Consider the following 14189-nt stretch of genomic DNA (forward strand, 5'->3'; position numbering starts at 1 on the left):
TTTAAACTACATTGTATTTACCAATTCAAAGGTAGATCTTCTACGTTTCCAACTCTCTTTTATAGCACAAGGTCTAGAATTGGTAAAAATCACATGTAAGCCAGGCCTAGGTAGCAAACAAAGAGATAGATATCACTCTTGGTAGACTTGGGATCGTGTAGATGTTTTGTGCATGAATGTTTTTGTTCACCCATGACCGGTCCTTGGTGTTATGCTTCTGCAGATGACTCCAAAATGAATCATATTTTTAGTTCAGTCATCTCTCTTAACCACCAAATCCATAGTTCTGTTTGCCTGCTCCTGGAAGAGTCTGCATGGTTATGTTGCCAATTCAATCACCAAACTCACCAGAAACAAAAATTAAGCTCTTCTCCCTCAGAATTGTTCTTCCCCCTCTGTTCTCTGAATCTGCAAATGGCAGCATAACACCTTCTAGTCACTGACTTAGACTCAGAGCCACTGTTGACCTTTGCCTCTCACATTCCCAAGTGGGTTCGTTGTCAAATCCTGTTGATTCTATTTCCATGGTGACTTGCTGACATTTGTCCTCTCCCTGCCATTCCTAATGTCACCGTCTGCTTCAGTCCACTCAGGCGGACTGGGTGACTTGAACAATAGCAATTTGTTTTCTCACATTTCTGAAGGCTGGAAGTCAGATCAGAATGCAGGCATGGTCAGGTTCTAGTGAGGACTCTCCTCCTGGCTTGAAGATAGCCCCCTTCTCACTGAGTCCCATGTAGCTTGGAAAGAGTAACTGCTCTCCTTTTTCTTGTAAGACCACCAGTCCGATGGGATTAGGACCCCACCCTTATGACCTCGTTTAACCTCAGTAACCCTATCTTCACATTGGGGTTAGGGCTTCAACATATGAATTTTAGGGTGAGACATTTCCATCCCTAGCACTGTACCAGGCTGGATCTTCAACACTTCTTGCTGGACTGTTGTCTTCCAATTCACCCTCTTGTCTCCAGTCTTCCCCACTTTTAGTTACACATTTTTTTGAGAAATCTTTCATAGCTACATTTCCGTTTATGTCATTTTCTGCTAAAAACAAAAACAAAATTAAAAAAAAATCCCATCTCCAATGACTTTTTGTTTCCTAGAGAATAAAGACAAACCTCATTACCTTGAAATTCAAGGACTCTGATAATATGATTCCAACCTAATTTCCCAGCTCTAACTCAGAGTCTCCATCATACCATTAACACCACCACCAAATTGAAATACTGCGTTTCTCTTAACTTGTCTTTCAATTTCCTACCTCTAAACCTTTGGTTACTATGTTTGCCCCACTTGGAAACACTCATCTGCCCCGGGTCAAAAATCCTACATCTTGGTCAAATGCTGCCACCTTCTCATGAATATTTCTTTGATCCCCTGGCCAGAAGTAATCACTCCCTGTTTTATGTACCATTTTGTACTTATAGTATAACTTTTTATTTTATTTGTGGGATTCTGTGGTCTCCTTCTGGAAAATCATCTGCTGGCAAAAATGGGTAATGGCCTGGCTTGCACAGAATACAGCAGAATCCTTCAACTTAATACCTATGGACATTCAGTGACTACTTGTTGATATGAACCATGACTCTATTAATGGGAATTACAATATTTCATAGTTAAACTGGTGTAAGATAGCATTTATATTAGTGATTTTCAAGCCATGTTAATTGAAGTCATATTCTGTTCCATACCTCAGGCTTTGACAAAATATTTTATTTGAAGAAGGGGTTTTGTTGCCAAATACTTTAAGCCATTGATCTTATTCAGATCCTTCCTTCTGTAAATGAGAAAAACGAGGCCAGATGGAGATAAAAAATGACATTCCCAAGGTTTCCCAACTATTTAGTAGCAGACACAGAATCAGCAAGATATATATAAACTGTATCAATCGGAAAGACATATTTGTAGAGCAGTTTAGCGACCTCATCCTTTAAGACATTACCCTGTTGATGGGAAAATTAAGATAACATCTGAAATGAATCATAGTAACTCAGTGAGGGCACCTAAGGTTAAATCTTGTTAAATCATTTCTTCCAGGCACTGTCTGGTACTTCAAGACTATGAAAGATTTGTTTTCTCAGGAAACGCGTTGTTCACCATGGATCTAATAGGATAAGCTGGTTGTCTTAAAAGATTGGACACAAGCTACAAATCATATAAACTCCACAAATGTAAGTATTGAACAAAGATTTAAGCATATAGTATTCCCCATGATATCTCAGTAGATCCTGTAATCATTAGAATACCAAATACATTTACTGCTCATGTGTGCTGGTATGTCTGATGTTAATGTTATAATGTCATTTCTAGCTATTGCTTAGTACTTGATTTGTTTTTTTCATTGAAATTTCTTTTAAACCAGGCCCTTAGATTCACAAGGTTTCTGAAAAATGAGAAAGGATTAAAGGAACATGGAAAGCTACCAAAAGTATTGTTTCTACTGCAATGTGACTTTACAGTAGTAGTTCATGCTTTAAGAGCAGCTCAGCCTGACAAGCCTTATCTATGGATTTAAATAGAAGCTGCCACTTAAAGAACTAAGAGCTCTGTGAAGCATGCCTTTTTTGGCACGCAATAATCCAGGGAGGATGGGAAGCTATTGGCAAAAAGTTCATCATCAATAAGAATAATAATATGTTCAGGATGCTGCTTCCTGAGCCAATTTATGTGTTTAGATTTGATTTCCTATTTTTGGAGCACATCCCAATGAATCAAAAATATTAATGCTGAGAGTTGCACTAAGCAAAATGAATAAGAAGAAGCCTTGAAAGATATGTGAAATGCAACCATTTCCCAGGATTAAAAAAATATGGAAAGTTACCTGTTTGACGGAGATTAAGGAACGTTTCCTTCAGTCGCTGGGGGTGGCTATCTGCGAGGGAATTCTTCCATGAAGTCTACATTATTTGTTAGCACCTCTCCTGTGCACAGGCACGGGCAAGGAGATACAGTTACACAAAGGGACAATTAGGATAGAAGCAAAACGTTCCTGTCTTTATATTCCGGTTGGTGGGGGTGGGAGTGGGGGGGGACTGAAGTTAAATACATAGAAAACAGATTGCACAAATTATGCAGAAAGAGAGGAGGGTCTGAGAGAGTATAGACGAGGAGACCTAATTAATTTGCAGGTGAGCGGCCTGTGTTGATTGCTGGGTATGTAGGTTGGGTATAGACACGCCATCTTTTGCTACTGAAGACAGCCAGAGAATGTTAGCCGCTGGGCTGCCAGAGCGCGAGCAGCTGAGAGCATGATGCAGATCCCTGGCTCAGAGCCAAGGCTCCAGAGACAGCCGTTGGCAAAAGGTAGCCATCTTCCCTCAGACTACCTCCCTGAGAACCCGTCCTCCCGCAGTGAGCTCGGCTCCTGTGTGGTCCTCCCCAGCCGGGTTGACTGTATAATTGCAAGAGCCTCTGATTCTCCTGGGAAGTGGGACAGGCAGGTTAGCGCTAGTCAGGAAGAAAATACTTAACAGTCTATTTTTTTCTTTTCTTTCTTTCTTTCTTTTTTTTTTTTTTAACTTTTCATCTGCCACTGCTTTAGTCACGAAACTTCATAAATATTTCTAATTTAAAACGCTTTTTCTGGCTGATATAAAAAGAGGAAACTTGAAACCCGCACAATCGTAATATTTATCGAGAGACGATCCTTTCTTCTTTCATTATTATTATTTATATCTTGATGAGCTTCTATTCATTTTTATGGTTCAGATTTATGTATTGTTAATATAACAGAAACCCGAATTTAAATATCCACAACTCGTCATACATTTTTGTTGTGGTTGTACATTTTTATTTTACTCATTTAGAGAGGATTTTCTTCCTAAGGCATGGATGCACTCTTTCATGTCAAATAATTCCTTGAAAATCCAACCTGTTTCTGGGTCTTGTGTTCAGTGTCCTCTGTCACACATCTCCTAATTGCTCTACCCTCTTTCTACTTCCAATTTTGGATTTAAGCGATATTTCTCTGAACAGAAAAATCCCATTAACTTTCTGTTTTCCACTTACGACTTTCAGAACACTTTGCTCTTTGGCTCTTCGTAAAAAATTATTTCTGGGGGCGCCTAGGTGGCACAGCGGTTAAGCGTCTGCCTTCGGCTCAGGGCGTGATCCCAGCGTTATGGGATCGAGCCCCACATCAGGCCTCTGCTATGAGCCTGCTTCTTCCTCTCCCACTCCCCCTGTTTGTGTTCCCTCTCTCGCTGACTGTCTCTATCTCTGTCAGATAAATAAATAAAAAATCTTTAAAAAAAAATTATTTCTGATTAGCCATCTTTCTACCAACAGAGAACCCAAACACCTCAAACATCATCGTTTTCATCAGCCATCCATTTTCTACCCTCATTTTATCTATTCCCTCCCTTGATTCAAGACCAGTCTCACTGGGTTGGTTAGTCTCTCTTACTCATACTTTCTAAGTTTGAGTTCACTGACGTCCCTCGTGGCCTCCAACCCCCATTCTCTCCATTTCATTCCGGAAGCAATTTCTCTTTCTTTTAGTTCTCGGTTAGTTATCTAATCCTTTCCAGTTTTGAAAATTTGAACATATCCCTTTAAAATATGTCTTTATCATGTCATGGCCTACCCTAATGAATGTTCTTAGTCTTTTTTGGAAGTTGTAAGAGGAAGACTGCAGTGCTCGCAGGCAGCGTAAACTACAGTCAAAGCAGGTAAAAGGAGCCCTGAATGCTGAATTCCTATATAAAAATCCCAAGCTCTCTCTAACTAGTTTTGGTCACTTTGCCTTTCTGGGTCTCCGTTTTTTCTATAAAATGAAGGAATTGATACTAGATAATCTCTAAGGTTCTCTTTAAGTCTGGAGTTCTATGACTCCATGGATGTCTCAAAAGAAACACTTAACATACTGTACAATGCACATACATGTTAAAATTTTAAACTCTATAGGAAAACAATTCTGTTGAATATTCTTTTTATTTAATATCTCTTCCAAATATTGTGTTGCATCCTTTCACCTTTTAAAGAATCACTCTTAAAATTCTAATGAAGATATTTCTTCTTTTCTCATTCTTTTTATGTGTTTTCCTCTTCTCTGTCTCAATCACTCTATAGTTATTTACACTGAATCGAGACCTGCGTATTTGTCACCAAAATGAAAACAGAATCCATCTGTTCTTGTCATCCTCCTAATGATATATGGCCTTATATCTGCATCACAATTTTTAAAAATGATACTTTAAATAGTAAGACATGAGATTATTTGAAAAACAAGAAAGCCTAAAGAAAAAAAAAAGAATTTCCCATATTCCCAATATCCAGAGCCAGCAGCTGGTATTTTTTAAAAGAAATTTGGGATCATACTTTATATATTATTTTCTCTTGATCCTATGATACACAAAACAGATTGCCTCTACCATTTCTAATTCTGTCATCTTTATTTATATAGCTTCACTTTTCCCGAAACAGTAGATTTCCAATCTTTAATAACCCTCTACTTTCACTGATTATGCACAGAAATTTTTGCTTATTAATGTTTCATTAGCATTTTACCATGCAGTGTATTTTCAGTTTCTATTGTTATGCATATAGCAGAGTGGTGCATGAATATTCTTGCCTTATTTCAAGCTTTATCCATAATGTATTGGAATTCTAATCACATTTTCTTAGCATTTTTATATATTTCACACAGTTAGAAGGCAACCCATATGCTGGCTCTATTTTTAAAAGATTTATGCCTCATTGTATTGACGACTGTCTCCTGAGACAAAGGCACTATTCAGACCCTTTTTGGTCACTGTGTTGTTTATTTGAACATACTGGAAAGTCAAGTCTGTCACCTTCTTTTTGTAGAATAATTTTAGGTCAGAGCTATGATTCTGGTCACTTGCTACTACTAGCCTTTGCAATGAGATTTTGAAAAAAAAATTTTAATCTGCATCCAAAAAATGTTGAGTACCTCCAATTACTGCTATTTTTCTGCTAGCTTCCTTAAATGAGATAGTCCAAAGCATTGGTGTCATGGATTTTATTATTTCCCTTTTCTCCAGAATCAAACCAAATATATCTGCCAAAGGCTGATTTTAACAGTAGGGAATTATTTGCAAATGCAATGGTAAGCCAATCTGTTCCAGGAACTCTCTTTTCCCTCCTGAACTTTATTATGCTTTCCAGCTCTCAGACATTTGCCTGTGCCACTTAAAATCCAGTCTCCCATTAGGAAAATAAACCATGCAACCCCAGAGCATCAGACAGAGTCCTGTTTTGCCACCAAAGACTTGCATAATCAGAGGAAGTTCTCTTTTCAGAGCTGGACCACGTGGACGGTCATCCTCTAGGGGTCTCGCTGTCACTCACAAGGTATTACAGACTTCTCCTTTCTCTGGGGAAAACAAACAGCATGTAGTGAACTCTGTTACCCTCTTTTCCTCTTTTCTTTTTACTGACACAAATTTATGTGCTTACTTATTTACTTTCTCACTTAGCTAGCTAGCTATGCAACTGTCTATCAAACCTTGGACCATTTTTTCCTTTATCTGACTTTTGTCGGTCAGGATGTCTCTCGATGTAACTTGCAGAAGTCAACACCCTCCTTCACCTTTCATAAACTTGCTTGCTCATGTCTTCTTTAATTTCAGTGATTTCTTCTTCTCCTTGATTGATTTCCACTCTGCTGGCTGCCTCCTTAGTGTCACACACAGATCCCCCCTCACCCCAGCCTGCCTGCCTCCTCCTTGCCATTCTATATCATGACCTGAGGTCGCTCCCCAATCTCATGTACTCTAGCTTCGGCATTTTACTCACCTGCTCTTCCGATCCAAGCATGAAGCATCACTACTCTCTTACACACATCCTTGCTTATATGGGAGCAAATTATTAGCTTTTATACGACACCATTCAAAAAAGTTCAACTTTCCTTTTTTTGTTTTATTGAAGTATAGTTGACACACATTGGTACGTTAGTTACAGGTGTACAACATAGTGATTGGACAACTCAGCGTTACGCTCTGCTCACCACAAGTGTTTCAGCTTTACTTTTCACGATCTTCGTATGTCTTTATTTTTGTTTTCTTCCTTTAATGTTTGTCCATTGTTCAGTCTGAGAAGACGAAAGCTAAATGGAAAAGGAATCAAGGATTATAAAAGAAATAATCCACATTGAGGATGAGTGACATCCACCAAATATCAGAAGCAGCAATTAGGGGCCTTTCAGCAGAAAGTTTAGAGGACCACTCATCCTGTATTAGATGTCACATAAAGCCACAGAAAGAGAAGTTCATTTTTATGTAGCAAGAAGATCTTGTATAGGGACACCTGCTGGCTCAGTCAGAAGAGCGTGTGACTCTAGATCTCAGTGTCCTGAGTTTGAGCTCCACATTGGGTGTAGAGATTACTAAAAAACAATGAAGTTAAAAAAAAAAAAAAAGGAAAGAAAGAATGTGTGTCTTTTATGAAGGCCCAAACCATAGAATTGACAAGATAAACAACTGATCTTCGAGGAGGTTAAATCTTTTGTTGAAATGGGTAATGATTGTAACTTTGGGTATTTTACGGGGCCTTCCTAGTCTCCAATAGCCATTCCCTCCCCAGATATTATCATTGAATTAGTAGAGTTTCCTTTAGCCTCTGGGCTTCCAGATCTTCCAGCAAAGACTGTCACAAGAATTTTAGATGGAAGGATCAACTCTCAGAGCTTGGAGGCAGCTTTAGAGAAAAAAAAAAAGAGGATAGAAAATAATATTGAAAAAAAGGTCTTCCTGTATACATACATATATTGACATTAGTTGGATAAATTATTGTGATTTCAGAGATTAGTGCCATACAGAGTACTCATATTCCCCCACAACATCTTGTTCTGCCATCATAAATAGAACATTGGGCTTATACAGACCATGATCTGACCAGAGTGGCACTTTGCAAGTTTTTAAATTATGAAACATTTTTTTTTTGGTATTCATATAAAAACCATGACATTCTATGCTCCAAATATGTTGATACGGCAACTCCCCAACTCATCAGCCTTCTGTTTTATGTAGTTGTTCTCCAAACAATTTTTGGCTGTGCTATGCAAGAATATTTCACAAGCCGCATTTTTTTCTGATGACTCTTTCTCCCTTCTTTCTCTTTTTCTGCCTTCCTTTGTCTTCTTTTCTTTACTCGTCAACTATTGCTGTGTAACAAATTACCTTCAAGTTTAACAGCTTAAAACACCAAGCATTTATTGTTTCATAGTTTCTCTAGGTTAGGAATTCAGGAAAAGATTAGAAGGGTGGTTCTGGCTCTGGACTGAATTCCAGGGGCTGTAATCATCTGAAGGCTGGACTGGGGCTGGAGAATCTGTTTCCAAGATGGTGTACTCAAAGGGCTATTGACGGTTGGTCTTACTTCCTTTCCAGAGAGTTGCTGAAGTTGCCACACAACATGGCAGCTGCCTTTCCCCAGAGCAAGTGTCCAAGGGAGAGAGCAAGGAGGAGGAAGTCACATTTCCTTTTATGACCTAGTCTTGGAAATGATGTACCATCTCTTCCACCATATTCTGTCAGTTAGAAGCAAGTCAGTAAATCCAGTCTAGACTCAAGAGGAGAGGAATCTAGCTCTACCACTTGAATGGAGAATTATCAAAGAAATTGTGGGCATATTTTAAAATCACCACACCTACCTCTTTCTTCCTCTCTTTTTTAGAATTCTTGTTTGATAGAAGAGAATTGTAGGACACCCATGTTGCTTTCTTCTTCAAGGAATCAAAATAATATGCCCAGGGGAAGAGGAGTAGCAGAGGCCTAGGAACCAGAAAGCCCAGTTTACTCTCGATTCTGTAATTAAAGGACTTTGTGATTGCTGGTGAGCCACTGAGCCTTACCTGCCTGGATGTAGGCATGGAAGCAGATCATGCTTTTGTACCTACAAAGTCCACGGGCCAGCCCCTGAGCTGGGGAAACACCCTGCATGGGAATGAAGGCACCCCATGAGGGCCTGACACATGCCCTTACCTATGTTGGCATCGATCACAGTTTATTTAGAATTGCTTGTTTCATTGTTTGTCTCCATTATTAGGCTCTAAGCAATGTGATTGACAGGTTGATTTATTGCCAGAAAACAAGATTAAGAACTATTTGTTGAAATGAATGAATAAATGAACAGATGAATGAATGAACTTGTCAAGAATGAATTTATATATATGGATCTTCCCCCAAAGTCACCTTACCTCACTCTGAAAGTTTTCTTTAAACTGCAGCACCTTACATCAGCATCCTGGGGATAGCTCATGTGGAATTCTGGCTCTCCCTCTGTGCTTGGTTTCCTCATGGAACATCCTTCTGTTTTTGTTTTTCATGATTCCTCATTTGGAACAGAATCCTAATCCCTTTCTATCTCTGACAATATTTTTTACTTGTGCATTAACCTTTGTCATTCAATTTCACTATAACGCTTTCACCCCAACCTGCTTTCAGCATATTTTCTTTTTTCTTTCCTTCCTTCTCTGCCCCCCCTTATTATTATTACAATTTTTTTTTTTTTGGTAAGTGGGTATTCAGAGTTCCTGATTTTTATTAGTTTTTCCTTTTTGCTCCCATTTGTCTTTTCATTTCTATCCCTTTCCCCTTGCTATCACTGCCGTAGTTGTCTTTCCCGGGATTCCTGCCCCTTGCTTTGTTCCATTTACTCCTCCATCCATATCAAGTGAGGCACAATTTTCCTCTTTTGTCAGACAGTTCGTAAATTCCTGATTATGGCTGCTGCTAAGTGCTCCTTCACCTAACTGCTCTTTTCTGGCTCTGAGAAATTAGGTCTCACATGCCATTTTCAAAAACCTCTAGGGAGTTGGGGGGTAGGCAAAATGGGTGAAGGGAGTGGGAGGTACAGGCCTCCAATTATGAAATGAAAAAGTTGCAAGGATGAAAATTAAAGCACAGGGAATATAGTGAATGATATGGTAGTAGGGTTGTGTGGTGACAGAAGGTGTCTGCACTTGTTGGAGCATAGCATAACAGCATAGCATAACAGCATAGCATAACATAACGCACAGACTTGTTGAAGCATTCTGGCGTATACCTGAAATTATGTAATGTTGTGTATCAACTATACTTCAGTAAAAAAAGAGATAAGTTGGGGCACCTGGGTGGCACAGTGGTTAGGCGTCTGCCTTTGGCTCAGGGCGTGATCCCGGCGTTATGGGATCGAGCCCCACATCAGGCTCCTCCGCTGTGAGCCTGCTTCTTCCTCTCCCACTCCCCCTGCTTGTGTTCCCTCTCTCGCTGGCTGTCTCTATCTCTGTCAAATAAATAAATAAAATCTTAAAAAAAAAAAAGAGATAAGTTGCATAAGGCAAATTTTCAAAGATACATAAAAGTAGGGAGAATAATGGGAAGAATCCCCATCCTCCAGCTTCAACAATTACTAACATTTGCCAGTTTTGTTTCTAGATGTGACCTTCTTAAGATTATATATTACTGAGTTCCACTTCCAGCATGAATGTATAAAACAGATCATATTTGAATGCCCTCTGGAGCCAGAGAAGGTCCAGTGGAATTGGCTGCTCACTGCCCTGCTCCCTCACACACTCTGAGCAAATCTATGTCATTCTCATCACACTGTTCTGATCATTTATGTTCTCTCTCTCCTCTTCTAGACCGTGAGCTCTTTAAGGCTGGGAGTTTTACCTCTTTCTTATATCCCTGGTACCTTGCACATGGTGCCTAACACTTAATGGCCGTTAGCAAAAAGTTCTGGAATGCATGCATGAAAAAATATATTGCAATGACTTATCTATTTCAAGTAAAAAAATCAGGTATCCTGGTCACTTCTTTGCAGTGGTCTGCTCTCTCTTCTTCTTTCCCACTTTTTTCCTCTGAGACAATGCAATTTTCCCCTCAGTTGATTTAGGCTACATGTTCTGATATCACCATTTATATAATATCTGCATTGCCTGTATCAGCCATTTTGTTTCTAAATCCTGTGAACACCAATATTTATGTACACTTATGTGCAGGTTGCTGTACAAAGTTCTCTGCAAATGTTATCTCGCAAATGTTATCTCTGTTAATCCTAAATCACAAAAGCCCATGAACTAGAAACTATTATCATCCTTATTTTCCAGATGAGGAAGCCTTGGTCCAAAGAGAATACATAACGTGTCAAGGTCATACCCCCCATGAGAGGAGGAGTCAATATTTAAACCTAGATCTATTTGATTCCAGAACTTGAGCATCTAACCGCTGGGCCACACTACCACAGATGTGTCTTTATCTTTGGTTGACTTAGTTCTATTTGTGGCCAGTCAACACTCTAAATGTTTCTCTCTAGATACCGTGTCCAAAATAAATAAGAAATCGCTCTACTCCTGAGGCTTGAGTCTTGCTCTTTTCCGCCCTCTCACCCTTGGCAACTGAACCACTTCAAAAATGTGTCTTGAAGTCTTCCCCAGTGACTTTATAATCTGCGTTCCCACACAACCTCCCCATGCAGACACTTGTTGACCACTTTTCATCTTATCCTGATGACAAATAGTCCTCTGGATGGCTTCACAGTCGACCTGCTTTTCCTTCAGAGACTGAAGACGTACTTTTTCCCCTGTGGAAATGCAGGTCCACACTAACAGGACACTTCTCTCACCTTTTCTCTTTGCTTGTTTAGGCCCGAATTCTACTTTTACCTTTTTCTTATGTCATTACTTCAGTCAGCCTGGTCTTCAAATCTCCCCATCTTGGGCTTGCTTGCCATGGTGATCATGGCTCTGATCTCTGGAGGGGGCATATGTTTTTCTGTGCTCAGTATTACTTTGGGACAACACCCGTCACACCCATCCTTCTTGATCCATGTGTCCTGGTGGCACTGGCCTTCCTCCTAGCCCAAGGGGTGGGTGCATGAACCAGGCCTGGCCAGTCATCATTCTGCATGACTCCAACCATAGTAATTGCACCAGGATGAGCACATGACTGATGGGCACAGATCCTTCAAGAGGTCTTGTGTTATTAACCAAGAGTCATGCTCTCCCGAGATTGTAGATACTAGGGACGATAGAAGTCCGAAACTGCTGGTGGCCACCTCTGTCCTGAGGAGAAAGAACTGCCTTGAGAATGGCATCTTCACAGAGAACACGGTATCATAAAAGAGAGAGAGGCATATTCCTGACCCCATCGTCGGAAGCCGGAGTCAGACCAGGCCCAAAGTCACCCCCATCTCTGAACATGACCACCATCAGCAAGAACACACTCTACAGAGTTGATCTCTGTACCAGTATTAGGATAAAGGGAACAGCCACCATTCATCCATTGTAAATACTGTGTTTGATTGGGCATTGAGGGAGGAGGCAGATAGAAGAGCAGGAAGTTTCAAACCGTGCCCTGAGCTGGCCTGAGGGGTTCTATAAAAGTTCCTTAGGGGACACCATGGAAACCAGAAAGCAGGGCTAAGAATAACTCTGTATTTGTTTTCTATACTGGGCTTCAAAATAAGGTTTCTGAAGAAAGGCTCTGTTGCTAACAAAAGCAAAAACAAAAATCCTTTGAAAATTGACGCAACATTTATGTTAGTTCTCCTAGAAACCCAAGTTCTTCTGCTCTCTAGATCCTGCTTTGCACCCTACTTTTTCTGGACCTATACCCCGGTCTACATAATCATTTAACTGCATTCATACTTTTTTCCTCCTCCCTCTCGGGTGATAAATCAGACAGTTCCTCTCCATACCCTTCTCTCCTTTCTCCTGAGTGTCAGCCAGTTCAAATGTTCAACATAATTCAAATTCAGCAAATATTTATTGAGTGCAAGGTAGTGCTATGTGCTGTGTTTTGTAACATTCATTAATTCCTTCAACTCACTGAGAGATGGGTAGCTATTTATATTTGTGTCTAATGAATGAGGTGAAGTGATCATCTCAAAGGTCACAAGGCAAATGGTCAGCAGAGCTAGAAATACCACCAATACCATAGTCAGGTAGAGTAGAAGGAGCCTGAAGTTTGGGTGGGACCAGGCAGGCTTGGTTTTGAATCCTGGTTTGTTACATATTTATTTTTGGAGCTTGAACAAGTTATTCTGTCTCCCGGAGCTCCGTTCTCTACCCCTAAAATGTAATATCCTCTACCTTGTAATGACGTATGTGGATTATATGAAATAATGTGTTAAACACATTAGCATAAAATTGGCTCAGGAACTGTTAGTTTCCTTCCACTCCATCAGGAAATACCTGTGTTCCTCCATCCAGGATGACTTGCACGTAAAAGAGGCCTCTGTTGCATAACTCCCTTTCAATACCGTTTTTCCACTGAGATGCTCATACATGTAAGACATATTGTGCTATAAGTCATAATATTTAGTCATTTCATTCTTGATAATACTCATGTTGTCCAGGAGAGAGCAAAGGCTTATTACTGTGGGCTCTCAACACTAAGATTCCTGGTAGAAAGGAATCAGCACCAAATGGTAGACTTTCAACAAGTTGCAACTTCTGTCCAGCTGTCTGAGCCCAGCCATCATTTACTGAATCAGCAACCACATATTTAGGCCTAATGACCACTAGGCATTGTTTTAAGGGAGCTACAATGGGAACAGGACAGACTAAGTCTGTGGAAATGACGGAGGTAGATATGGATGGCCTGTCTGCTCTGCCCTCCTGCCCTTTATGGCCCTTAATGTTTGTTGCCAAAGCTTAGGGTGGGGACAGCAAATTATGTTTTCATACATCTGAGCTAAGAATGATTTTTACATTTTTAAAGAGATCCTGACCTGCAAAGCCTAAAATATTTATCATCTGGTCCTTCAAAGAAAATATTTGTTGACCCCGGGTTTTGAGTGACCTATTATTCTTTCACCAAGACCAGAATAAAAAGTTTCATGGTGTGTTAGAGTCTTTTTTTAATTAATAATTTGTTATTTATGTAAAGCATCATTAAGTATTATTTATTATGATTGTTAAACAGTATTAAAGGATGAAAAGTGATGGGTTGTGAGAGGATAGATTTTTATATCAATTTTGCAAGATAGTAATTCTCTTTTGTTAAGTCATATGACTGTAACTTTTTTTTCCTAGACTATCACCTCCACTTAAAATGAGGACCTTCCCATAGGTAGCTTTTCTGGGGTTTTCCAATGTTTTTTTTTTTTCCCTTGTACCCAAAACAGAGGCTTAGATGATGAGCTGGGGAAGGGTCATCATTCCCCTTTGACAATGGAGACAGCAGGAGCAAAGTTACTCTGTTGTCACTCCAGCCCTGTGACAATTTAAAAAAAAAAACACC

Source organism: Ailuropoda melanoleuca, chromosome 1 (genome assembly GCF_002007445.2).
Source record: "Ailuropoda melanoleuca isolate Jingjing chromosome 1, ASM200744v2, whole genome shotgun sequence".
NCBI lineage: Eukaryota > Metazoa > Chordata > Mammalia > Carnivora > Ursidae > Ailuropoda > Ailuropoda melanoleuca.